This window comes from Odocoileus virginianus, chromosome 7, assembly GCF_023699985.2.
Source record: "Odocoileus virginianus isolate 20LAN1187 ecotype Illinois chromosome 7, Ovbor_1.2, whole genome shotgun sequence".
In the NCBI taxonomy this organism is placed as follows: domain Eukaryota; kingdom Metazoa; phylum Chordata; class Mammalia; order Artiodactyla; family Cervidae; genus Odocoileus; species Odocoileus virginianus.
In genome coordinates this window covers 68,209,704-68,234,519 of record NC_069680.1, presented here as the reverse complement: position 1 = coordinate 68,234,519, position 24,816 = coordinate 68,209,704, and the positions used below count along the sequence as shown (strand labels likewise).

At 53.9% G+C, this 24,816-nt stretch overlaps 2 long non-coding RNA genes across 8 annotated transcripts in view; both read left to right on the top strand.

Annotated features, from left to right (window-relative positions):
- The first annotated feature begins 789 nt into the window (after positions 1-789).
- The window catches only part of LOC139036074 (uncharacterized), a 345,733-nt gene continuing 321,706 nt past the window's right edge, over positions 790-24,816 (top strand). For all 4 annotated transcript variants that reach the window (XR_011488806.1, XR_011488805.1, XR_011488807.1 and 1 more), the window contains exons 1-2: positions 790-1,229; positions 2,002-2,205. This is a non-coding gene — a long non-coding RNA (uncharacterized lncRNA). The remainder of the gene's footprint in view (positions 1,230-2,001; positions 2,206-24,816) is intronic.
- On the top strand, positions 2,433-10,324 carry LOC110127753 (uncharacterized). Of its 4 annotated transcripts, none has more exons than XR_011488804.1 (3): positions 2,433-6,356; positions 8,741-8,850; positions 9,626-10,324. It is a non-coding gene; the product is annotated as an uncharacterized lncRNA (long non-coding RNA). The 4 variants fall into 4 exon arrangements; XR_011488803.1 differs by having other exon boundaries at positions 7,029-8,850; XR_011488802.1 differs by having other exon boundaries at positions 2,433-7,548.

Here is a 24,816-nt window from a genome sequence, read left to right as displayed (position 1 = left end):
AACCAGGGTTGCAGGCGCGCCGGCAGGAGGCGGGCACCAGGTCCGCGCGCGCACAACTGCACTCACGCCCCGCACACCCGAAGAGCCCCGAACCCCGCGCGCAGACCAAGCCGGCTCCGCGCAGCCGGGCATTCCCCGGTCGCTTGGGCCTCGGTCCCCGGTCGCCAAGAAGAGCGCAGCCGAGCTTGGCCGCCGGGCACTCGCCCGGCTCGCCAGGTCCCAGCGGACCCTAAAAGGGAAAAAGCCCCAGCACCAGGAGCTCCACGATCGCACCCCAGGAGTACACGGGGAGCGGGAGGAAGGCCTGGGACCAGCGGACGCCCGGGTCTGGCCCCAAACTTACCCGGTGCTGCGAGCGCCGCTGCTGCCGCTGGAGGACGCGCCTCTGCCACAGCCACCGCTGCCCGGCAGGGCCGGCTCCGGCCGGGAGGAGCTGCGAGGGCGCCGAGATGGGCTCCGCGCCGGCTTCTGCTCCGCGCCGACCGGGGCTGGGGTCACCGCGCTGCGCCGGCGCTGCTCGCTTGCTCGGCCGCCCGGTCGCTGCTCGCCGCCCGCCGCCTGGCCGATCGCTCTCCCGGGCGCCCGCCGCCGCTCGCTTTTTTAATGTCCACAGACAGTGAAAAGGAACTCGGCGTTAGGGGGTGAGTAAGTGAATCAACTCGCCCGGAGCCGAGCAAGTTGAAGTGTCAGATTACATTGGCTATTCTATTTCCAAAGGGCCCCGCGCCGCCGGCCGGCCGCAAAAGCCGGTGCGGAACTGCGGGAGGAGGGAGGAGCGGAGCGCCGAGCAGCCGCCGCCGCCGCCAGCGCTCAGCTCGGCTTGCCTAGCGCTCTCTGCGGTCTTGCCTTTCTCTCGGTCTCTTTTCGCCTTTCTCTTCCTTTCCTTTCCCTCTTTTTTTTCTCCCCTTTTCCCGAGCTTCTCCGTCTGGGCGCTCCCCAAGCTTTTTCCCCTCTAGGGCTCTGATAGGCTTCCTGCGTCACCCACTCCCCACTCCCACTCACCTCCTTCTCTCTCTTCCCTCCACGGCTCCCTGGACGCTCCCACCCACCCCCTCCCTAGCTGCGACCTCTCCCCCAGCTGCCCCAGCAAGTTTGGAGCAGGAGACAAATGCTGAGCCTAAGATGTGTTCACACTGGGAAGGAGGCTGAAATCACCAGTCTCACCGGTGTCCCCCGCTCTGCTCTCACGCCCCCGACAGGAGTGCGCTCGGGGCTGCGAAAGCTGTCAGGTACCAGTATTAGGGCTGAGCGAGTTGCTAACGAGATTGCCAAAGCCTTCCGCTGGAGAAGGCTTTGGGGTTGCTCCTAAAGCCCGAGGGCTGGCGGGTGGGGGGAGCAGAGGCTTCCGCCCCCTCCCACCAAGGGCAATGTTGGAGGAGGCTGGAGCGCTGGGCAGATGCGGCGCGCAAGGTCTGTCCTCCGCACTCTGTGCGGTCCAAAAGCGCTTGGATTCCCCAAGGCCCCGCGGGAAGCATCCCAGGCCCAAAGTGAGCGGGCAGTGGGCGGCGGGGGCTGGGGTGGGCGGGCGAGGAGGGAGAGGTGGCATAGGATTCCGGCTTAGGGCTGTGCACTGTCCCAGGAGTCGGGGAGAATGATGGCACTCACAAGGTGTAGTTGGATACAGCCGCTCGCGGGGTTCCCCGGGCAGACCCACCCTTGAGAGCATCTAAGTGTGCACCCACTTCAGCTCACGTCCGCTGCCTGCCCCTCACACGTAAACTCCTACCCAAACGACACACGTTGGCACCCACACTCAGTATTACTAACACGCTTCCACACGCACACGCACCCACACACACGTACACTTGCCCTCACAAATATGCCCGTGTACATGGCAAGCGCGCACACACCACTGTACAAACCCACATACACTCGAAAAACAAAACATCTCCCTGTGCACTAAATCCTCACATTCAGGTACACATACAAACACATCCTTCCACGTCCTCTTCCATACCCCTTCCCCTCAGCCCCCCTACTCATGATCTGCTGTACCCTCAGTCCCAGATCATAATCAGCGCCCGCGCAGCCGGGGTTGAACACAAACACGCGCGCACGCGCGCACTCCCCTCCCCGCGCCAGCTGGGGAGGCTTCGGCCAGGCGCCGGCTTCGGATTCCAGGTGTGGTGGCGGTTCCGCGCTCCGCGTTTTGCAATCCGCCGCGGTGTCGGAGGCGAGGCGAGGAAGGGAGCTGGAATAACAAAGGCAAGTTGGGGAGAGCGCAAGGGGGCGCAGCCCCGGCCGGGCCGCGGGGGGAGCCTTGCTCGGCCGGGGCTTTAGAGGCTGCTGGGTCTCGGGCGCCAGGAGCCGGAGACGGGGAGCCAGGATGGGGGTCGAGGGGCGGGGCCTCTGCGTGACGTCAGAGAACAATGACACCGCCGCTGGGGGGCGGGAGGGGGGGGGCGGGCACCCGGAGACAGCCGAGGCGGGGGTCTCCCCGGGGGCCTGAGACCAGCGGAAGACGTACTGGCCCGGCCAGGGCCGCTGCCTGATTGACGAGGCCCGCTTGGGAGAGCGGACGTGCCACGCAGATTCGAGGATGGCCCCAGGCCTCCTGAGCAGGGATCGGCACGGACCCTGGGCCAACGAGGGAGCAGGCCGGAGTACCATCCCCCTCAACCCTCTTTTTAGAACATCCTTCAGAGGGCTTCTCTGACCTCGTCTTGAACTCCTTAAGGGCCGGCGAGATCATTCCTTCCACCACCGGAGGGAGAAGAGGCAAAATGAATTTGCCAGCCCTGAATTCATTCTCAAGGCTACGCTATTCTGACAGCCAGCAAACAGCCTGGATTCCTGAGAGCTCTGAGGACGGCAGCTCAGGTCCACAGGGTTGTGGGTGGGAGGAGAAGGGAGAATGCCCGGAGCCTGCTTGATCTTCCCATGGGAAGTTCTGCCTCCCTAAGCCATTAGGTACTCCCTCTGGGCCTTAGTCTTTCCACCTGTCACATGGACTCTTATCAGGCAGTTACTTTGCTTCTGCTGTCACACAGGTGTCAGCAGCGCAGTCCTGGGGATGGTGGATGGTCTGAAAACCTTCCCAACCTCTAGGGACACCAGGGAGCACTTGTCCCAGCACATTCCTGTGGGAGGGCACCCCACCCCCTCATCACCACGGTGGCCTGGGTTCCTTAAGTTGGGAAATGGGCGTAAGGTGAGAAACCCTTGAAGGCCTAGCCCGGTGCTGAAAAGGTGATTAACTTGCTGAAAGGTGGTTGGAGCAACAGCTGCCTTCCCTTCCTCCACCACCCCCACCCTGCCCCCCAAAACCCATAGCATTGCAGCAGCCAGAAGGCCATCCCTACCCCATGTCCAAAACCTTAGGACAGAGTTTCTGGGCGTTTTAAGAACCTGGAGGGCAAGAATCGAGCCCCAGCTGAGTACTAGGCCAGTTCCTGTTGCTTCGATGACCATCTCAGGTTGTTCAGTCAGTTCTCTGAACATTTTGTCCAAATCTCTTAGCAAGTGACAAGGTATAGCTACTTCTAAAAGGTGGGGGATGCAGTTGACCTGGGGGGTGACCACTCATGTTCAAAAGCTCCTATCCAGAAGAACTCCCCCTCCCACCTCCCTTGCCAGTTCCTTTTACATCTGGAAACTAGAGAGTGACTGAAGAGGACAAGAGGAGCCAAGCTCAGCACACAAAGTGGGCCCAACTCTCTATAGTATGGATCCAGGGGTAATCTCAGCTCTTCCCAGCTGGGCAAGCATGGCATTTGATGGCAGCAACTTTAAGAAATCTCACCTCAGCCTTGAGTCTACCCTAGCCTCCTGAGCACCCTGGGCTCCAGTTCTTGAGACACAGACACTTGTTGTCCCTATTCCAATTTTGAGAAATAATAAGGCATGTTGGATCCATGTGGGCTCTTGGAAGATGCTGTGACTTAGTATGTGCCTACTGTGTGCTGGGTAGCATGATGAGGGCCTCTGAGGCATGAGTTCATTGAATTCTCACATTGCCTTGAGTTAGGTGCTGTTAAACTGCACTGTGAGGGTCTTGTCCAAAGTCAGCATGAGTTGAACTCAGGTCCTCATTAACAAAGTTTCCTGCTGGTCTCTCAGTCCCAGCTCTACATCCTCATCCCTAGACTCTCTGTATGACCCTGGGCAAGTAGCTAGCCCTCTCTGGGCCTCCGTAAACCAAGAGCAGGGTTTCCTGATGATAATCAGGCCTCTTTGGGGACTGTGTGTTCTGAACCCCCACCTTCATGGCCTTGGTCTCTGTGGGCCTGGAGGCCTGGGGTGAGGCAGAGAGGATGGTGCTTTCACTTTGCAGCCACTGGGAGCTGGAAGATGGATTCCACTCAGCCCATGCAGGCCTGTAAATCACCTGGCTTCACAGGCAGCTTCAGTGGCCAGCAGGACGGTGCAGGCTGCAGGAGGCTGGCCTGTGGGCGCCAGTGTGGGGCCCAGCCCACACCCACCTTCAGAACAGACTTAAGTGCTATTAATTTCCTCACCCTCCACCCTCCAGGGAGCCCCCAGCAGGAAAAGAAGCTCATTGCTTAGGCCTGAGTAAGGGGAGCCGGGAGCCCGGAGGAAGGCAGTGACTTAGGTCTTATGTAGGGTGTCCTAACTATGGTCCCCTTGGACAGGGGGCCTTCCATGGGCTGGGGGTGGGCAAGGGCCTGGCACCAGTGGGGATGAATTCCTGCCTCTGCAGGATTGCCTCCTTTGTCTCCACTCTTCACACCCCCGTCCCTAGAAGGGAGCCAGAGGGCTGAAGGCGCTGGAGGAAAGTCACAGTTATTGAGTGCTTACTGTTCACGGCACACTCTCATTACATCCTTTCCACAAGCCAGAAGGTGTAATTTGCCTCTGAGGAAAGAGGCTCAGAGAGATTTAAGTGACCCGCTCAGGACCTCACAGCTACTCAGTTGGTGAGGTCTGAGCTGGGCCTCAGGGTTGAGAATGGAGACTTGTCTTCATCTCCTCACCAGGCCCAGGCTATGGTGCAGACAGGTGCTTTGAGGTGTCACCTGCCGGGTGCTTTGAGGTGGAGTAAAGACTTGCTCACCTGGCAGTCGTGGGGCCCTCCGGGGGTGGTGGAGTAATGGGGAGGACCTTTCGTCTTCACACCTTGGTTGGATCCAGGCGGCATTTGGTCCCTACCCAACTCTGTGCCTCTAAGGCTGGGTGGCAATCAGGCCTGGCAGAGAGCAGACATGCACAGAAGGCTCCTCTGGCCTGCCTCCTTTCTGTATTCCAGTCAGATGGCCCGCTTCATTCTCTGAGGCCCTACCTTCCCAGCCTCCAGACCCTGGATCTCCCAGGCCCTTCCAAAAGGCTTGTTATCTTCTCAGTTGCCATCACGGTGTTCTGCCCCGTGGTTCCAATTCCACCACCATCCACTTCTTCCCATCGGGGGCCTCAGAGAATAAGCTGAGAGCCTCCCTCAGGAGCTGGGACATCCAGCCCAGCCCAACCCACGCACCCAACCTGCTGCCCAACTTACTTGGTGGCTTGAGCATGTCATAGACTCCGTGCCTCTGTTTCCCCATCTGTCATCAAGAGAGTGCGCAGCACATGGAGAACATTCAGTGGTACTTGTGCCTTGGAGCATCCTATAGTTCTGTAGGTCTGAGCCTTCCACTTTAGGGTTTGGGGTGGGGGCGGGGGTGGCTGCCTTGGGGAGTGTGCTCAGTGGCCCCCTTTTGGCGGGTGGGGACAGGCAAATTTCTGTATGTGGAGGGAGCTGTCCAGGACTGTGAATAGGTAACAGCCTTAACACCTCTTTTCATGGGATACCTCTCACCGTCTCAGCCTCGCAGCGGCCCTGCTATGGGTGACTAAACTGAGCCTCAGATGGAGGCGGTGGTTTTCCCATAGCCACACAGCTGGAAAGTGTCAGAGCTGGGACAGGAACCAGGGCTCCTAATTCTTCACCTGTACCAGTGCTGCCAGAGTGGGTGATGGAGGAGCTCGTGTGTCCTGCACTGTATGGGAACTCTGGGACAACCTACCGGAGGAAAGTCAAACCTCCTACCTCCTTCCTGACAGCTCCAGTGCCCTGAGGGGGCCCTCCTTTCTGGCACTGGAGGGGGTGGGAAAAGATCTCAGAGCCTCAACCACTGCCCTGCTCACCTGGCTAGCAGTTGCCTGGCATCTCATACCCCTTGCTCTGACCCTGTCTTATAGCCATGCTGGGTGGCTCCCAGAATTGTCTGTATTATACACATACTCTCCTTCTCCTGCTCTGCCTGCCTCCTGGGACGCACCCCTCCCAGCCTTTCAGGCTACATCTACAGCCACCTGCTGGAAAGCCTCTTCAGATAACTCTGGCGGATCTGCTATGTAGCTGGTCTCACCCCCATGTGCTTCTATGCCCACAGCATTGTCATCGTTATAGAAACGACTTGGTAAGTTGTTACTAGGTGTCAGGCACTGTGTATAAACTCTAGTCCTCACGTGGACTGATTATTAGTATTCAAGTCTCCATTCTACAGATGAGGAGACAGGCGCAGCGTTTTATTTGCCTGGTGTGACACTTCACTAGTCAGGGAGGTTATCTGGTGGGAACCCATGTCCCGTCCCTGGGGACTGCAGGCCGTAGGATGACTCACTGGTTTATCCTGGCACCCAACATTGCTGCTGAAAACTGATGGGTTATCAAGTGTCTCAGGAGATGCAGGGGCACACAAGGATGAACTGGACCCAACCCTCTGGGAGCTCACAGGCTATAAGGAAGGACTGCCTATACCAAATGCCTCTCTCATAGTTTGGGAGAAAGAGACTAATCGTCACCGTGTGAGGCCTGGTAAGCAAGCTTTGTTGGAGGCCTTGGGGAGACCATGGACCAAAGTGAAGCGTGGACCTGCCCAAGGTCACACGGCGAGTTTGAGGCAGCAGCCGGGTTGAGACCCGGGGCTGCCAGCCTGACGTGCTTTCTTGCACTTGCAGCCAGCTGTAGGGTCCCCGTGTCTGTGCTTTTTCAAGGACACATGGTCCCAGACGCCTCCACGATGCTGAGCTGTTCAGTGAGTGGCTCTGGTCCTTCTCTCCCCTCTATTAAAAATTTTTTTTAAAAAAAGGAAGGAAGAAAGAAAGAAATCCAGGCATTGTTCCTGACTGCAGCTGGTGCCAACTAGAATCCTGCCGAACAGAATGGAGCCGAGAGCGAGCCTGCCGCCCAGGGGCCAGGCTGCTGACACAGGGCCTTTCTCTTCTGCTTCCCACCGGGGGCCCAGGCTCACACTCTGCGGGCACCCTCTCCACCTGCCTCCCTGGCCCCAGCACTGAGCCTCCCACTGCCCTCATGCTCTTTGTGAAAATCCAATGCCACTTGGGAGGGCCGTAGGGGCACTGCCGCCCCCTGCCTGCTTTCCTCATCCCCGCCAACCGCCGCCCCCCCCCCCCCACCGGCCCCACACAGCTTGGGGTGAGCCGGGCCTCCCTCCCTGCCATCCTGGCCCCCCACCCTACCAGGAGGGGCCTGCGGATGCCTGTATGGGAGAATCACAGAAATCTTGCCTCCGTGGAATCATTTGGAACACTGGTTTGATTTCAGAACATGCCAGGATTTTCCATCCCACCCTCGACCTGATTTGTCAGGTACCAACCCTCAACTCATCCACTGAGGCAGTAAGGAAGGCCTAGGGTACCGGTGAGAAACAGTGCCGCAGTGATACATGTGCTTTTAAACTCACTGATTCTCCTGTTCCCTCTGCTCAAGAGACTAGGTCTTAGGAGAAAAAGCCTTCTCCTTCCCTTAATCTTCATTTCATCCACCCTCACTTTGCCACTTTAGAACTTTGAGCTCCGCTTTGCAACCTCGCACCCCACCCCCACCATGAGCTGGTCTGGCGCAGGTTTCCCCAGATGTCACCTGTGAGAGAGTGACAGCCTGGCCAGCACCCAATGTCCACTGTCCCAGTGCCCCTGGGCTTGACCCAGCCAGCAAAGCTAGCTTCCTGATCTCCCACCTTCCTCGAGCGGGTACGGGACTCCACAGTCTGTAAAGAGCATTTTTCTCTCTTGCCTGAATGCCAGAGCAGCCTCAGGAGGCCAGCAGAGGTTGTGCAACCCACTCAGCAGAGGAACAAACTGAGGCTTCAGGAGGCCCGGTGGTTGGGTCAAGGTCATACAGGAAGGGGCAGAGTTGGTCTGTTGGCTCCATGTCAACAAGAAAGAGTGGGGACCCAAGTGGTGATGGCCTCAGACGATAGTATTCCCAGCTCTCTAAATGCTGCCAGGAGAAAGAATCTCAGACATACTGATGCTTTCAACAAATATTTATTGAATACCTGCTAAGTGCCTGGCACAAAACTAGGCACTGGAAATCCAGCAGTGGCAAAATAGGTGTGATCTGTGCTGTCACAGAGCTTATATTCTGGTGGAGGAGGCAGACCCCAGACAAATTGTGCAAGAAGCTGTGCCTGTCCCCCTTGCCCACTGGCCCAGCCCATGTGCCACCACTGGCCCAGCCCATGTGCCCTGGAGGGAGGTCTGGCCGGGAGGTTGCAGACGTGGGTTCTGGTCCCAGTGTTGCCACTGACTCCCCGTGTGACGTTGGACAGGGCTTTCCGTCTGTGAAATCTGCAAGCTTGTGGCTCCTCATGCCCTACTCCCAGCCTCTGAGTCAAGTGGTTAATAATTTCCTGGCATGAATAATTACCCTGATTAAGTTTTTTTTTCTTAAACCTGACTCTTCATGGGCTCTGGAGCCAAAAAATAAGGTCTTTTGATGTCATCCAATCCGAGTCTCCTCACTAAGGATGAATCCCTTGGCCTCATTTCTCCCCAGGCAGTAACTGTCTCTGCTTGCATCCTTCTGGAAACAGGGAGCTTGCTCCCTTACATAGCAGACAATGCCCCGTGGTGCGCTGGTAAATGTTTAACAGCTGGCTCTCCAAGGTAAGGAAAACCGGATTTGTAGTACTTGCCGATTTCCCAGGGTATAAAATACTCCCACCATGGACAATTTTAAGCTGCCTTAATATCAACCAGGTCAGGCAGTTCCTGAAAATTTAACAATCGGCTCCTGTGAGCCAGTCAGAACCGGCTCCAACACACCACTGCCTCGCCCCACAGAGAAGCCCTGTCCAGCTTTACTTGCTGGGAAGTTCTTCCTGTTATTGAGCAAAACATCTAATTGTCAGGAACTCTAGCCTGGAAATGCTGAGCTACTTCTCTGGGGTTTCATAGAACAAGGGGTCCTTTGGTTCCCGAAAGCCCTTTAGAGAATTGGAGGAATTGACCCCGTCTCCCAGTGAGAGGGGTAGTTCCTGGGCCGAATGGGGTCAGGGTATACCCACCCTCCCCTTGGCCTCCCTCCCTCCCCCCATCCCCTGTTCCTCCATTCTAAATTACCCCCTCCCTTTCCTTTCCTCCTTCCATCCCCTTTCCCTTCCTTCTTCCCCCCTTTCCCTTCCTCAAATATTTATTGGGCCTCAATGACAAGACAGGACCTGCACTAGGTACCCAGTGACCCATGTCTGCTCACACTGCCCACCCACTTTGGAAAGTCTTGCTGCTCAGCCTGTCCACCTTGGAGGCTACACTCAGATGTCACCCACTCTCAGAAGCCTGCCCTGACCTCCACCCCTTCCCTTCCCTCCCAGAGCCCCGCCCTCCCAGAGCCTTTATCAGTCCCTGTTTGGCACTTATCACTTTCTACCTTGGATTACAGCTATTTGTGTACACGGCTTATCTCTCTGCCAGACTGAGAGGCAGCGCGGGCTTGTTGAAAGAGCGTGGACTTTGGAGCCGCACGTCCTGGCCCTGAATCCCAGCCCTGCCGCTTAGGGCTGTGAGCCTTTGGGAGCTTACACCACCTCTTGGAGCCTCAGTTTCCTTATCTGTAAAATGGGGCTGATGATAACTACTAAGGTGGTCTGATCATTAAATGAGCTTAGAAATGTAAACCACCTTTCCTGTTTCTGGACTGTCATCCTCTTTGGGACAAAGATTGTGTCCAGCATCTTTTTGTATTATCCTGGTTATAACGATAACAGTATAGTAGCAACAATGGCAAAAACTTAGTGGCCTTGGAACTATAACTATTATTATTCCTGTTAATAGATCTGAGGCTCAGAGAGGCTAGATAAAAGCCCAAAGTCACACAGCTGGTAAGTGGGAAAGTTGAGATTTGAATCCAGGAAAATCTGCCCCAGAGCCTTAGCTGTTAATGCTATGTCACAGGGCCACAGTTCAAGGACCCAGAGGGGCTTCTAGAGTGATGTGGGAGGGTATGAACCCACAGTCCACCACAGCTTGTGGACATCTTTGTCCTGACCTGTGGGGTGGGAGTGGGTGTGTACGGAAGATGCTCCTGGTCTGCCCTCTAGGACCTCCCAACAGGTAAGTGGTTAGTCCTGCTAAGAGGAATGTCTCTAGGTCCCTGGGGGGAAGAGGACCGAGAGACCACTAATGGACAAGGCAATCAGAAAAGGCTTCATGGAAGAGGTGGCATGTGCCTTGGGCCTTGACGGATTAAGAAGACTTGGACCAGGATGGACAAGATGAACAGCAGGAGCAAAAGTGGAGACGTGGGAGAGGTACAGGAGGATTCATTTAGGTGTCAGGCTAGACCATTTCCTCTCCTTCTTGAGGGTGGGATGGAGAAGACAAGGGGGACATCAGGGAAGCGGGTGTCTTTGCCCAGTCTGTGTTCAGGAATAGTTGAGGGGACTGTTTTAGGGGCATTGAAAGCCAGCACAGACCCTGAAGAGCTGAGAGCTGATTGGGCTGCTCTAGGGGCCAGGCTGGCATTTTATTTTTCTGTAATCTACTTGGAGGCTCCTGAGTCCAGCTCTGCTTCCTGCTGCTATTTCTCTGAGGCTCAGTTTTACCACCTGCTAAATGGGCATGAAGAATGGACCCTTTGAGTCAGTTGAAGGATGAAACCGGGCTGGTGGGAGGGATGTGCCTCACACTCCTGGGGCAGAATGTGGGTGGGAGGTGCAGGAGTCGGGGAGATGAGACGTTAGAAGAGGAGGGGGCAGGAGGAGCTCTGTGTGAACGGCCAGTGAGTGCCAAGCCTGCCAAGTTGGCCGAGGCTGTGCCTCGTGATTCCTCCAACACCGCATGCTCCATTTTCCCAGCACTGCCAGAGGCTGCCTGGCTCTGCTGGCTTAGAAGCAACCTTCCTTCCAGGCTTCAGGGAGGACGACAACTGGCAGACTCTGGGCTGACCCTGTCCCTCCGGCCAGCCTTGTTCAGCCCCACCATGCCCCCTCCAGGTAGCACTAATTGTACTGACACATCCCTGAGGGCATTCATTGTGTGCCCAGGGCCATTTTAACTGCTTCCCTTCTATTAACTAATTGAATTCTCACATGCACACTATGATTACCCACGTTTTAAGTGAGGAAACCAAGGCCCAGAAAGGTTAACCTAGTTTGTCCCACGACAGTTCCCTGGTAGGACAGGTAAAGCTGAGGAATGCAGACAGCCCATGGAACTTAGAGGCAGGGTCTGTGAGATGTCACTGGACACCTTCTAGCTGTTTCCCTGCAAGAAATACTCCAATTCGAGTCCTCTCACTTTTCCTTTCTGTTCATTTCAAAGCTCTGGGGCTCCTCTGTCCACACATGTGCCCATGTGTCCACACCTTTGACACCTTGAACACCCACACATGAGGCTCACCATCTCAGCATTGTAGATTCACACACACACGCGCGCACATGCACACGCACACACACACACACACACACACACTTTTATGTCTCAAATGACACAGGGGTCTGTGAACTCACATGGCACTCCCCTTTCCCCAAGTCCAGCCTCTGAGGATGTCCTTCCAGCCCAGGCATCTGAATTCTTGTCTGTTCAAACCACTGACTCTAGACGTGTGCACAGAGCGTCCCCTTTTTCACTGCAGGTCCCGCCCAAATCATTGCCCCTGCCCTGCTCCTTCTGTGAGAACTGGCCTGGGGGTGTGGTAGGGGCTTGAGGGTGGATGGTTACCCTTCCCCCAACTCCACAGGCTGCTGGAGAAACAGCAGGAAGAGGAGAATGAATTAATCCTGGCCTCCCCTCCCCCGGGCTCTCTGTGATGCTAATTCCCTCCGCCTTTGATCCAGCCCAGGCCCCTAACTCTGAGCGGGAGCTGGCGCTGGGCTGGCCTGAGATTAGGGCTGCCTGGGTGAAGCTCCGGGCATATCCCCCTCGCGGCAGACTGGGGTTTCTCCTCTGGGGAGGGGTCTTGGGGATTAGAGCTCTGGTTACTGACCCTGGTGTTCACAATGCACTCTCCTTTGCCAGAGCTTTCTCATTTTCTCTCCTCTCAGAGGGGGCCCTGGGGTTCCCATTTCACACAGGAGCAGAGTGAGGCCTGGGGTGAATGGCCTCTGGAGGCTTCTGGGCCAGTGAGTGGTGGGGTCCAGACCCAGAGCGCAGGTCTTCCAATCTCCTGTTTCCCCAGAGGGTCTTGGTTTATTCTGGTGATCGAAAAACAAAAGCAAGAAACCCTTGCTTTATGGAATACTGGCTGGTAAAGAATCTGCCTGCAATATAGGAGACCCTGATTCGGTTCCTGGGTTGGGAAGATCCCCTGGAGGAGGGCATGGCAACCCACTCCAGTATTCTTGCCTGGAGAATCCCCATGGACAGAGGACTCTGGAGGGCTACAGTCCATGGGGTCACAGAGAGTCGGACACGTCTGAGTAACTAAGGACAGCACAGTGCATGCCAGGAACTGTGTCTTCAAGCATCATTCTGCCCATTCTTTACGGCATCTTTGTCATGGGCCCACTTTCCAGGCAAGGAAACTGCTGCCTGCCGTTGTGCTGCAGTGCTGATGTCTGGGTTCAAACCTAGGACTGAGCTGTGCTGTTCCCTCACTGTCCAGAGGGGACACTGAGGCTCATAGAGGGGAAGGCTGAAGCCCATAGCTCTAGTTGGCTGGGCATTTATCGCCTTCCTTCCGAGCTGCACCTGGAATGACTGGAATATTCTATGGACTTAGTGGAGCTGGGACAAGAGTCCAGCCCCTACACTGCCCTAAGCTGGGGAGAGGGCATCTGTGAGGATGCCAAGCTCAGGTAATCATGTAGAGGCATCTCAGCCAACCTGGCCTTGGAACAACCTCATAAACGTGAGCATAAACACAATTAAACCTTTTATTACATTATATTTCATACATATAAAAGACTATTTGTAAGTCATGAAGCAGATTAAATGAATGCTCATGACCCCTGCACTTAAGAACTGGAGGATTAGGGACACCTGTGAAAATCCGCCCTGCCCAGTCCCTTGCTTCCCAGAGAGAAGCTGCCTGACGTTCGTTCATTGTTCCCTTCCTCTCTCTAACACAGGGTTTTAGCACACATGAGGGATCCCTGGGCTAACTGTACTTCTGAGACATTGAATTATATGTTGCAGTTCCCTGGGAAGTGACTTCTTTAAAGGGCAAGAGGGGGAGTTTTGAGGGCCAATTCACACCCCATATGTTAAGGTGTGACAGGAGCTGCCTCCTGCACTAGTCCCCTACTCAGGGTCCGTTTGCAGTGTGGTGCCCTGTTTTGCTCTCTCACTCCTGAGAGTGCTCTGAAAAGGACACTTCTTGCTGGTACAGCCAGCAGAAGCAGGGTGGGTACCCAGGCAGCTGGGCATTACCTGAATAAGGGTGTTGCCTAAGCTGTTCCCTCCACCTGGAATGCCCCATCCATCCATTCTGCTGGGGAAGCCCAGCTTCTTCTAGGTCCTGCTCCAAGGTTCTGTTTGCTGGGAGATGTTCCCTCTGACCCCTATCTCTTCACCCTCTGCAGCAGAGTTGAATGAGCTCTCCTTTACCCTGCCAGAGCCCTTGGGCATTCCTCCATCAGCCCTTATCCCAAGGCAGATGTTCTAGTAGCTCCCAACAGCAGCCTCTATTCCCAGACCCCAGGCACAGCTGGTCTCAGACCCAGGCAGATGTTCCCAGAGTGACCAAGATGGAATCTGGGTGAAGGTGACAGCAGATGGATTTCCCCGTTGGATCCCATGGGCCTGGACCTCCAAGGTCTTAGCTTGTTTGCTCCAAGACCCATCTTGATGGGGGATTTGAAGGCAAGGCAGGGAGGAAACTGTCTGAGGCTTGGGGATATTGTTTACCTGTTTATCCATCTGCTGTGTGTACAAGTCACATGTGCAGACCAGTGAGTACATAACTGAGTGTCTCCACTCTGACAGTTGTGTGGTCACAGGGACGCACAAGTTCATGCACATGCTTGCGCACACATGCATGCACGTGCCCTCAAGGCCACAGGTCTGTGGAGCAGGCACAGGCACTTCCTTTTCCTGCTTTCAACTCCCCCTCCTAGACAAGCCGATCTTTTCTCTGAGCATCACACACTGACATTTATGGAGTGCCTGCTATGTGCAAGACCTGAGGGGCTGGGCAGAGCGGAGTAGGGGGCACCTGGCCCTTGAGGGACAGAAATGACAGAGGAGTTGCCCCTGGTCCTGCTCTCCCCCGTGCACTGGCCCTAAAGCCAGGTGCCACTGCCTCCACTTCCTTTCAGCAGACCCTGAGGTTCAGAGATCAGAAAGAGGCACGGATGGAAACGGGGGGACAAGACTGGAAGCTCTGTGCTCAATTCCCCGTCTCGGGAGCTGGATGGTACAGGGGTTCTGGTTTGCCAGAAACCCCTCCTTCCAAGGGAAACCTCGATTGGGAGGGGCCACCCAGAATCTTCCCAATCACTTGGCTTCTCCTCCCGACTCCCAACAGGTGGAGAGCACACTTTTTTGGGCGATATTTCCCTGAGTGTCCTGTAGGAGGGCGCCATAACTGTTAGCAGCAGCAGGGCCTGAGGGCAACTCTGACCTGAGTCAGAACAGACAAAAGTGGAGCAGAGCCAAGCGTCTGAACTGGGGACTGGACACTGTCCCCACTCCAATAGTTACATGCACATGCATATGTGTGCACACATAAATACACGGGTGCACATACACACATGCATGATCAGAGAGGCCATGGGAGTTACCTAAGGTCATACACAGCCAGTGCTGGCCCTCTGCCTCCCAGCCTGGTTTGCTGCTTTAACTCAGGCTGCTCTAAAGGGAACCTCTGGCTGCCAGGGGTCCAGTTTGCCTCCATCTGAGAACTAGGACCCCGTGGCTGAGGAAGAGGATCTTAGGGGTGGTTAGGTGCTGCTTCTGGAGCACTGTTGGCCTGTGTTTCAGTAAGAGGGGGACATGGGTTACCCAGCATGAATGTGGGGGCCGGAGGAAGGAAAGATCCCTGTCTTTCTTCTCCCCAGCGCCCAAATGCAACCCGGAAGGCCATGGACAAAGGCCTCTTTTCTATGATGAGGATGCCCTCTAGCCTGGCAATCAATCAGGAACTGGCTCTGGATTCTGATGGCTTTGTCCACTCTGAGGATTCCTTGTTCTAGTTGCAGGGTGGTGCGCAGGCCACCTCACCTGGCAGGAGCTAAGTCCTGAACCTGTATCGAGAGGAGGAACACAGTCATTTCTTGGTATTCGGAGACTGTGGCCTAGGCCAGTGCGCAGGTTATAGCAGTCAGGTGATCAGCGCTTGTTCTTGTAAGTGGCCCTGCAAGGCCAGGCTGCTCTGTGTCCAGACTGCCCAATCCACAGGACTTGAACTTGCCTCCGGGCCTCTGGAGAACCACGTTTTGTCTCGGTCCCACCTCACAGCTGGGCGACCTCGTATGTGTCCCCTGTCTCCTCGGGGCTCACCATCTGCAGCCCCAAATGAGCATAGCAGTTTGAGGGGCAAGAATGACTAATCGGAAGGGAAGGGCCTTACTAAAGCCTATTTTGGGGATGCTGGGGAGTAGGGAACATGTGCTTGTTGCCCCTTGGAGGGAACCTCTTCTTTCTGGTCCCCGGCTGGGCTGAGAGCTAAACATCCCTTACAGAGGTGAGAGTGTGTTCATCTGGGAACCCTCTCTGAGCTCAGGTTGGAGAGCTGTCCCTTGGGGAGTCCTCAGACTGCCCTTTTGAAGCTGCAAAGGCAGCCTGGATTCAAAGCATCTCTCCTGGCCCTTAATTACCCTTCTTCACCCATAGGTGGAATTTCCACTCAAAGAGCTAAAGAAAGGCACCCGCGCTGCCCCTGGGGACTGGGTTTCCCTGCTGCTTTTGTGTGACAGCCGCCAGCATGGCAGTGGCGCGCAGCTCGGGTTTCTGATTTTAATGATTTCCTGAATTCATTCTGTTTCCTACCTCAGGGAAAGGAGGAGAGGTGATCCTCTTGAAAATTCACATAATTGCTTTTATTTGATTTTTATTAAAATGCATTCAGGAATAATGTGATTGCCCCCTTTATTACGTTGTTCATCAATCTGGCGTGGGGAAGCCGCCTGGAGAAAGAGGTGGGTGCAGGAGCCTGATGCGCAGGGGAGAGCGGACCCAGCCCACCCTGGCCGAGTGGCACTCAGGAAGCCCAGCCCCGGCTGCTCCCAACCTGGAAAGTGGGGTGGTGACCCTGCTGAGCCTACCGCGTGCAAGCTGGCGGCGTGGGAGAAAGCGCCATGCCTGGAGTGCTGTGAGCACACTCCAGCGGCCCTCCCCTCCCCACCCCCTCTGTTCTGGGCCTTCCCCTCCTGACTCTGAGTCCCCAGAGACTGAGAGCCACAGGGGTCTGCCCTCCCTGCATCCCTTGCCCCCACACTCCTCTCGGCTCCCTCAGTTGCCTGCACCTTTATCATAGCCTCCTTGCTGGTCTCACTGGCTCCAGACTCAAGGCCCTCAGGCCGACTTCCCACCACCCACAATCACGCCACTCCTCTGCTCAGGGCTTTTGGTGGCTCCCAAGGGCCCCTTTCCTGCCAAGGCCTTTTGCTTTGGGGACTTCACCTGCAGTGCCAGTGCCCGGATCTCTTGTCGGCCCTGGTTCTGAGAATGGTGTGCTTTACACTGGGCAAGTCCCTGCCTCTCTGAGCCTCAGCCAATGGATCAAGGAAATGGGAGCAGAGAGACATGGGAGCAGAGAGACCTTTGGGCTAGGGTCACTGAGAATAGAGAGAACCAGGGGGCATGTAACTCACACAGTGGGGGGGGGCGGGGCGCAGAATCATGCGACTTGACCTGGTGAGGGGTCAGAGTGTTTAGCAAGTGCTTGGGGAGAGAGGAGGGGTGGATTCAGCCTAGGACCCCACCCATGCCCCAGACCAGCCGAGGTGGCCGGAGGGACGGCGACAGCATTTACTTTTAGCTCTCCTGCCCTCCTGCCCTCATACCCTACGCGGCCCTTCCCCTCCTCCCAGTGGAGGACTGGGCCTAGCTTTCAGCCCAGCAGGTAATCGTGCGCAACCCCGCCCCCACCTGCCTCTCGTTGCCCTTCTTGGGGGTGGAGTTTGTGGTTTCCAGAGGAGGGTCAGAGATGCGTATACTGGCTTCTTAGAAGCCCACTCAGCCCTGAGCTTGGCACATGCACCAAACACCCATCCTCCCCCACACTGTCTTGTTGCCGTCTTTTAGCAGATGATGTAACTGAAGCTCAGAGAGAGCTCAAGTGACTTGTTCAGGGCAGCCTAGCTAGAAAGTATGAGGGCTCTTGGGCATAGGAAACTAGGATGGACTAATGACTCCCCTGCCATCCCTGAAACTGTCGGTGAGACGCTTCGAGGGAGTGGGTTTGACAGGTGGGCAAAGCCAGGTGGAGCCGCCCTGTGCCCTGGGGTATGAGTGGGTCCTTGGATGCTGGAGGCAGGCCTTCTCTGAGCAGCCTTCAGTCTCTCCTGGGGGATCTGCCTCTGCTGGAGTGGGCTGCACAGGGAGTCAGGAAAGCATGGGGATGTGGGCATATGCATTTAGAGCCCCACTGGGTGCTTTTAATTTCTGTGAAAAGCCCATCTTCTCTTAAAAAACAAAAAACAGACGAATCTTTGTTGTCTGTTATGGTTTTTTTTTTTTTAAGTGTTTGTTTTTTCATGCAAATCATTTGGCAGTGGATGCAACAGGGGGATTCAGAGAGTGTAGGCAGTACATTTAGAAATTCAACTGCAGGGCTCTTGAGGGCCAGCTGGGCCTGACCACCTCAACCAGTGCTCATTACAGGGCGTGGCACACTCTGCTGTCTGGCCTCTCAGCCTGGGTGAAGCTGTTCCTTCCCTGCTCCTCTGTGCTTGTAAGACTCCTCCGTGAAGCCCAGGTCACGCCAAGCCTGCCCGGATGTGCTTGCCCTCCGATTCCTGATAACTGCTCCCTCCACCTGTCTATCCTGGGGCCACCTGGGTTCCCTGGAACAGTGTCATATCCCATCTTCTCAAACAAGTGTGTGAGTTTGTCCAAGAGGACAGGCCCAATCCTCAGGCTTCAGGAAGGCCATGCAGGGAGCTGGAAGAGTCCTCTAGTCTCAGCAGAGGAAGTCCCAGCCCAGACGGGCAAAGGGGACCAACATTTTCCCCAGGACCAAAGAGTCCCCTGGGATGCAGAAGTGGGACATCTCAGTGCTGAACTGGGACATCTTCATCATGCCACCTAGGGCTACTTGCTCAGGGCCCCACGGCAAGCCCACGGTCCTGGGCTTGAACCTCCTAAACCTCCTGATTCCCAGGCTGACACCACGTCCTAATGCCGTCCTATAGACAGTCAGCACCTTCTTTGAGGGGAAGGGGACACTGAACCCCTTGGGTCTCCAAGAGACTGGCCCCAGACCAGGGATGCATGCCTATAAAGGGACCACCAACCTTTGCGCCTCTGGCTGGTTCCTGCATCCAGGGTAACGGCCTGCCCTAAGGCAGGCGAGGATGCTTGAGCTTTGTAATCCTGTGGCCCGAGTGCAGGTGGGGCTGAGTGCTACCTCGGGGGATCTCAGACCCCCATCCCCCAGCTCCCTGGTTGCAGGGGCTGAGCCTTCCTCTCCTGCTCCCCTTGAAGAGCAGAGCTCCTTATCAGATCTCTGTTTCTCTCCTCTCTGCTGCCTCGGTCTGTCCTCCGCCCCCGGTAGCTCCTTCCTCTCTGAAGCTCCTTTTCCCGTCACCAACACGCAGCCTACAGAGATGTTGGTTTCTGTTGCTTTTTAAAAAAGCTTTCCTTTTGGCGAGGGCGGTGAGGGGTTGTTTACTGGGCCTACAAAGCCTCCCTGTGGGCTGTGGCTGTAGGTGGGTTTGGGGCTGAAGGCTGCACCCCCAGCCCAGAGCCTCTGAATCCAATGCAGAGGCAGTGAGTGTGGAATAGATACCTGCTGCGCACCCAGCTCCAGGTCGGCTCAGCAGCACCTATGGGGTGTTCATACTACCTCAAGAACCTGTGTCTTGTAGGGAGTTTTATTCTCCATTTCCCACAGGAAGTGGCTGAGGCCCCGCACGGGTGGCTGGGCCCCAGACCCCTGGATTCATGGTCTGGGCTCTGCCCACCACTCTAGTCTGCCTTCAGAGTTCACCATTCAACCTCTTGCTCTTCCTTCCTCACCCGCCTTTCCCCAACCACACAGGGCCCAGGCTCTCCCCAGCTGAGGGACACAGCTTCCTGAAGCTTCCTTTCTGGCATCGTGGCCCCTCTGTAAGTAGGGCATGAACTCTAACTGTCCCTCCAGAGCTGAATTTGAGTTTCAAGTTACTTGACCTCTCTGAGCATCAGATGGCTTAGCCATCAGTTGAGAAATTCAGAGAAATCCCTGAGAGTGCTTCGTGGACCCTGAAGGCTGTTGAGCATGGGACTGGGGCCTCTGTCTGTTTAGCAGGGACCTCAGGAAGTTTCTGCTATCAGGCAGGTCAGGGGGACTGGCAGAGGTGGTGGGGAGCTTCTGAAGGCAGGTGAGGAAGGGCGCCACTATAGTCAAGACGGTGTTCCTGGAGGATCATGTAGGCTTCAGTGTGGGTGAAGACTGCAGGAAAGAAGCGGAGGCTGGGGAGCTGTTGAAGGGCTTTGAGTTCCTTTTCAAAAAAGAAAGGTGATGTTCTCCCCACCCTCCACCCCCACCCACATTCATGCTCCACAACCAGGAGCAAGGATCAGGGAGGCCAGGCCATGATGGTATACCAGGCTCCTGCCCCGGACAGAGTCCCCACCCTTGGCTCCTCCCAGCTTTGGCTGTCAAGTCCTGAGGAAGGAGGAACTGGAGGTTTTGAGGTCCTGAACCCCAGCCCCCACCCTGGTGACCAAGTGTGAGATGGTACGTCCTCTCCCTCACCATCCCAGTGTCCCTTGGGTTGTTGTTGTTCAGTCGCTAAGTCGTGTCTGACTCTTTGTGACCCTGTGAACTGCAGCACACCAGGTTTCTCTGTCCATCACTATCTCCCTGAGTTTGCTCAAGCTCAAGTCCTTTGAGTCAGTGATGCCATCTGACCATCTCATCTTCTCTCACCCTCTTCTCCACTTGCCCTCAATTTTTCCCAGCATCAGGGTCTTTTCCAATGAATCAGCTCTTCGCATCAGATGGCCAAAGTATTGGAGTTTCAGCTTCAGCATCAGTCCTTCCAATGAGTATTCAGGACTGATTTCCTTTGGGATTGACTGGTTTGATCTCCTTGCTCTCCAAGGGACTCTCAAGAGTCTTCTCCAGCACCACAGTTCAAAAGCATCAGTTCTTCGGTGCTCAGCCTTCTTTATGGTCCAACTCTCATATCTATACATGACCACTGGAAAAACCATAGCTTTGACTATCTGGATCTTTGTCAGTAAAGTAATGTCTCTGCTTTTTAATATACTGTCTAGGTTTGTTATAACTATTCTTCCAAGGAGCAAGTGTCTTTTAATTTTATTGTTGCAGTCAGTGTCCGCGTTGATTTTGGAGCCCAAGAAAATGAAATCTGAGACAGATTCCACATTTTCTCCATCTACTTGCCATAAAGTGATAAGACTAAATGCTGTGATCTCATTTTTTTGAATGCTGGGTTTTAAGCCAGCTTTTTTTCTCCTCTTTCACTTTCAATGCGAGGCTCTTTAGTTCTTAAGTCCAGGTCCATCTGAGAACCATGGATTCCATTTCTCACTGACCTCAGTTCACTGGCTTCCTAACCTTCTTGCTCCAAGTCTCCCCACACTAGCTGAGCCCTGGAGGGAACGCCCTCCGACTCCTTACCTTATACGTGAAGAAATCCCCCCAGAGCAAGGCAGCGGCTGTATCTGTGTGCACTTTCCCCACCACACCTCTGCAGCCCGGACAGGGAGGGAAGTTCATGATGCAGGGAAGGGGGGCGAAGGGGCTTCTTTTCTTGTGAATGGAGCGCCTTTTTTGTATTGTGAACCATTCCCCTGGCATGTGTCTCTCTACGACTCACACAGGCATTCTCGAAGATGAACAGTCCTGGGCCACCTGTGTCAGGTTTTCCTGGGGGTAAACCACCGCTTGGAGGAGCTGAGGAGGCTGGGACCCTTAAGGAGACTTTACTGTTTCCCCTTTCCTGAAATTTGTCAGCTGGAGAGGCGGAGCACCTTTCCCGGGGTCCATTCAGGTTGCTACAACAGAATACCATGGAACAGGGAGCTTATAAACCAGACGTTTACTTTACTTTTCACAGTTCTGGAGGGTGGGAAGCCTTCAAGGAGCTGGCAGATTCGCTGTCTGGTGAGAGCCTGTTTCCCGGTCCATAGACAGCTGTCTTCCTGCTGTGTCCTCACATGGTGGAAGGGATGAAGGAACTCTCTGTGGTGTCATTAATTCATGGGGGCTCCACACTCAGGACCTGATCACCTCCCCACAGTCTCACCTCCTAATACCATCACCTTGGGGGGTGGGACTTCAGCCTATAAATTTCCAGAGGAAGCATTCGGAGCATAGCAGTCTTATTCTGGCAGAGGTGCTTTAATGGCAGGAAAGTAGTGTTGGAGTCTCCGGCCTCGCTGTGGCCTTTGTACCCATTTTCAAGACAGGTAAACTAAGATCTGAAGGGAGAGCCCAGGTGTCCTTGGACTTCTGATCAAGAGGGAGATTCTCTCTCTGCTGGTTTCCAAAGCAGGGCTGCCAGTGTCTGGCCAGTACACAGTCTCCTGCACATGAGGAGGAGTGCAGTTCTTGCTGACCCTGTGCCTGTTCTTGTGATGCGGGGCTCTTCTGCTGCCCACATGCTCTTCCCAGTAATAAAAATACTTCTCCAGCTAATTCTAATTTTAACTCTCATCAAGATCTGCACTGCCTACAAGATCGGCAACCAGATACCCCGAGGAATGTACCTGCCTCACCCACCTCCTAGTGATGGAGGGCAGAGGAGGAGTGTTCACCCTGCTTTGCTGTGTGACCTTCCCCAAGGCTCTTACCCTCTCTGGGCCTCTCCTACATCACCTGCAGTGCCTGCCTTGTGGGATTGCAAGGATCAAAAGATATGGGTACAGGGAATTGGAAGCCCTTTCTGTGGGCCAACACTGGGCAGCCACGTTCCATATGTTTAATTTGCCTTTGCAGCAGCCTTAGACATCCAACATAGAGTGGGCTTCATGGACCACTTACTGTCCATCCATCGTCTGAGGGGGTACTGTGCAAGAGGATTTTTACAGATATTTTGTAGGTTGATGGCCAGGCCTTTGTATCCTTTTACCTGGGGGTTTGGTGGCTAAAGCAGAAACTGCTCCAGGACCAGAGCTCTCTCTTATCATTTTAGACAAGATGCTGTAAGATGACCTGGAAGGCCTTCAAGGGACAAGACACTGAGGAGGGTGGGACAGACTGGGAAGAAAGGTGGATAAAAGAGACACAGACCTGAGTGTGTGACAGAGCCTCAGTCTGCCTGGGAGGTCAGTCCTGCACCTGGTCCAGCAGAGCAGACTCCACAGGACATCAGAGGCACACAATCTCGGAGCACGAGAGCCTCCTCAGTGTCCAGGACAGAGTGGCCACGGCTCTTCCTACTTCCTGGGCGCCATGGAGCCTCCCACTTCCTGAGGCCGAGGGTAACAGCCCATTGATGATGGAGGTGAGATTGTCAGAATTTAGTTTCTTGAAAGAAAAATCCAGAATGTGCTATTTCTTGCAGCTGTACTTTTGGTATAGCATTGCATCCTAGTAATAGTTCTATCAGACCCACTGGAGAGATGAGGAAAGTGCAGCTCAAGAGACTTTACGATCGTTCAAAGACATCTTGCTTGGGGCTGGTGGGTCAGACCCCAGAACCTTGGTTTGTTGATGTGAAAGCCTCTGCAGCTTTTGCCTTCTCTCCTCCTTGACTGGCAAGACCACCCCACAGGGACAGATGGAACAATAAGGCCAACTTGGGCAAGTGACATAGCTAGGCAGGGAGTGAGGACTACCCATTCTGTACTTAGACACTAAGCTGCCCACCTCTGAGTCCAAGTTGCCCATGGCCCATCCAGTATCTCTTCTTCTTCAGCTTAGGGCCACCCACACCAGGGCTCCAGACCCTCTGTCCATCATGGAGAAGTTCTAGCCTCCTCACCTGCTTCCCCTTGCCCTTGCTTGCTGCACAGTCTGCCCCGGGCCCACTGAAGCCATGTCTCAATCCCAGAGGTGGCAGCAGGCACAGCCTTGACCCTGCCCAGGCCAGCCATGGGCTCTTCCTCCCCACAGGCGCTGGGCCTGGGGAGTGACATCCACCGGCTCAGTCTGACATTCGGTGGGTGGGGTCACATTTTTATCATCAGATCCAAGGTCAATGTTTTTGATTTCTAGCATTTCTTTGTGATTTTAGAATGTCCATTTGCTTGTATTCCCCATCTGTCCTTCCATGTGGCCTTTTCCCATTAGAGAACTTAGCATATTAATCATAGCTATTTTAAATTCCTGGTCTGGTAATTCCAATCTTTCTGCCATATCTGAATCAGGTTCTAATGCTTGCTCTCTCTTCAAACTATTTTTCCCCTTTTATTATGTTTTGTAATTTTCTTTTTTTCACTGAAAGCCTGACTTGATGTACTAGATAGAAGGAACATGGCATGGTTCCCACAGAGGTTTCTGCTCCATTAAGTTGTGATTCTCTCTATCTGCCTTATCTGCCTGTTTGTCTCTCCAAGTTTTTGAGGCAGTGGTTTGCCCTATGACCTCCGTTCTCTGACTGATGTAAGAAGGATTGCTGACTTCCAGTTAGTTTAGCCTTTTTCTTATTTTGTAGATGGGAATCAGGACTTTCAAGTTCATTACATGCCAGGCTGGAAGCTAGAGCTCTGATATCTCTTTGTCTTAACACATGTTCTTGCAAATAATCTTTGGTCCACTGAGTAACCTTGTCACTTTTGTAAAACAACAAAAAAAAATCAATTGGTCATGAGTATGTGAGACTGTTTTGAAACTTTATTCTGTTCTGTTGATCCACATGTTTTTTCCTACACCAGTACCACACTCTATCGATTACTGTAATTGTATAAATCAGCAGTGTAAGTCCTCCAGATTTGTCCTTTTTCAAATTTGTTTTTGACATTATAGGTTCTTTCCATTTTCATATAAGTTTTAGAATCAGTCTGCTAATTCTTATTTATAAGAAAGTCTGCTCTAATTTTTCATTTGTTGGTCTTTTGGTAATATTTTTGTCTGGTGTTGGTATCAGGATAATCCTGACCTTATGAAAATGTAGGGAAGGATTCCATCTTCATCTGAATTTTGAAAGACTTTATGTTTGATTGGTATTATTTCTTACTCAAATGTTTGATAAGATTCTCTGTGAAGCTATATTGGTCTGGAATTTCCTTTGTGGGAAGGTTTTATGAAATAAAACATCTATCACAGATATGGAACTATTTATGTTTTCTGTTTCTTCTTGTGTCAATTTTGGTGATTTTGCTTTTCAAGGAATTTGATTATTTCACTTAAGTGGCCAAAGTTATTATCTTAAAACTGTTTAAAATGTTTTTTACTGTATTTTTAACATCTGTAAGAGCTGTAGTGACAAATTCACTTTGATTACTAATGTTAATAATTTATGCTTTATTTATTTTTTCTTGATCAGTTGAGCAAGAAGTTTATGATTTTTAATTATCTTTTCAAAAGTATATACTATTGGTTTCATTGGGTTTCTTTAATATATGTCTGTTTCC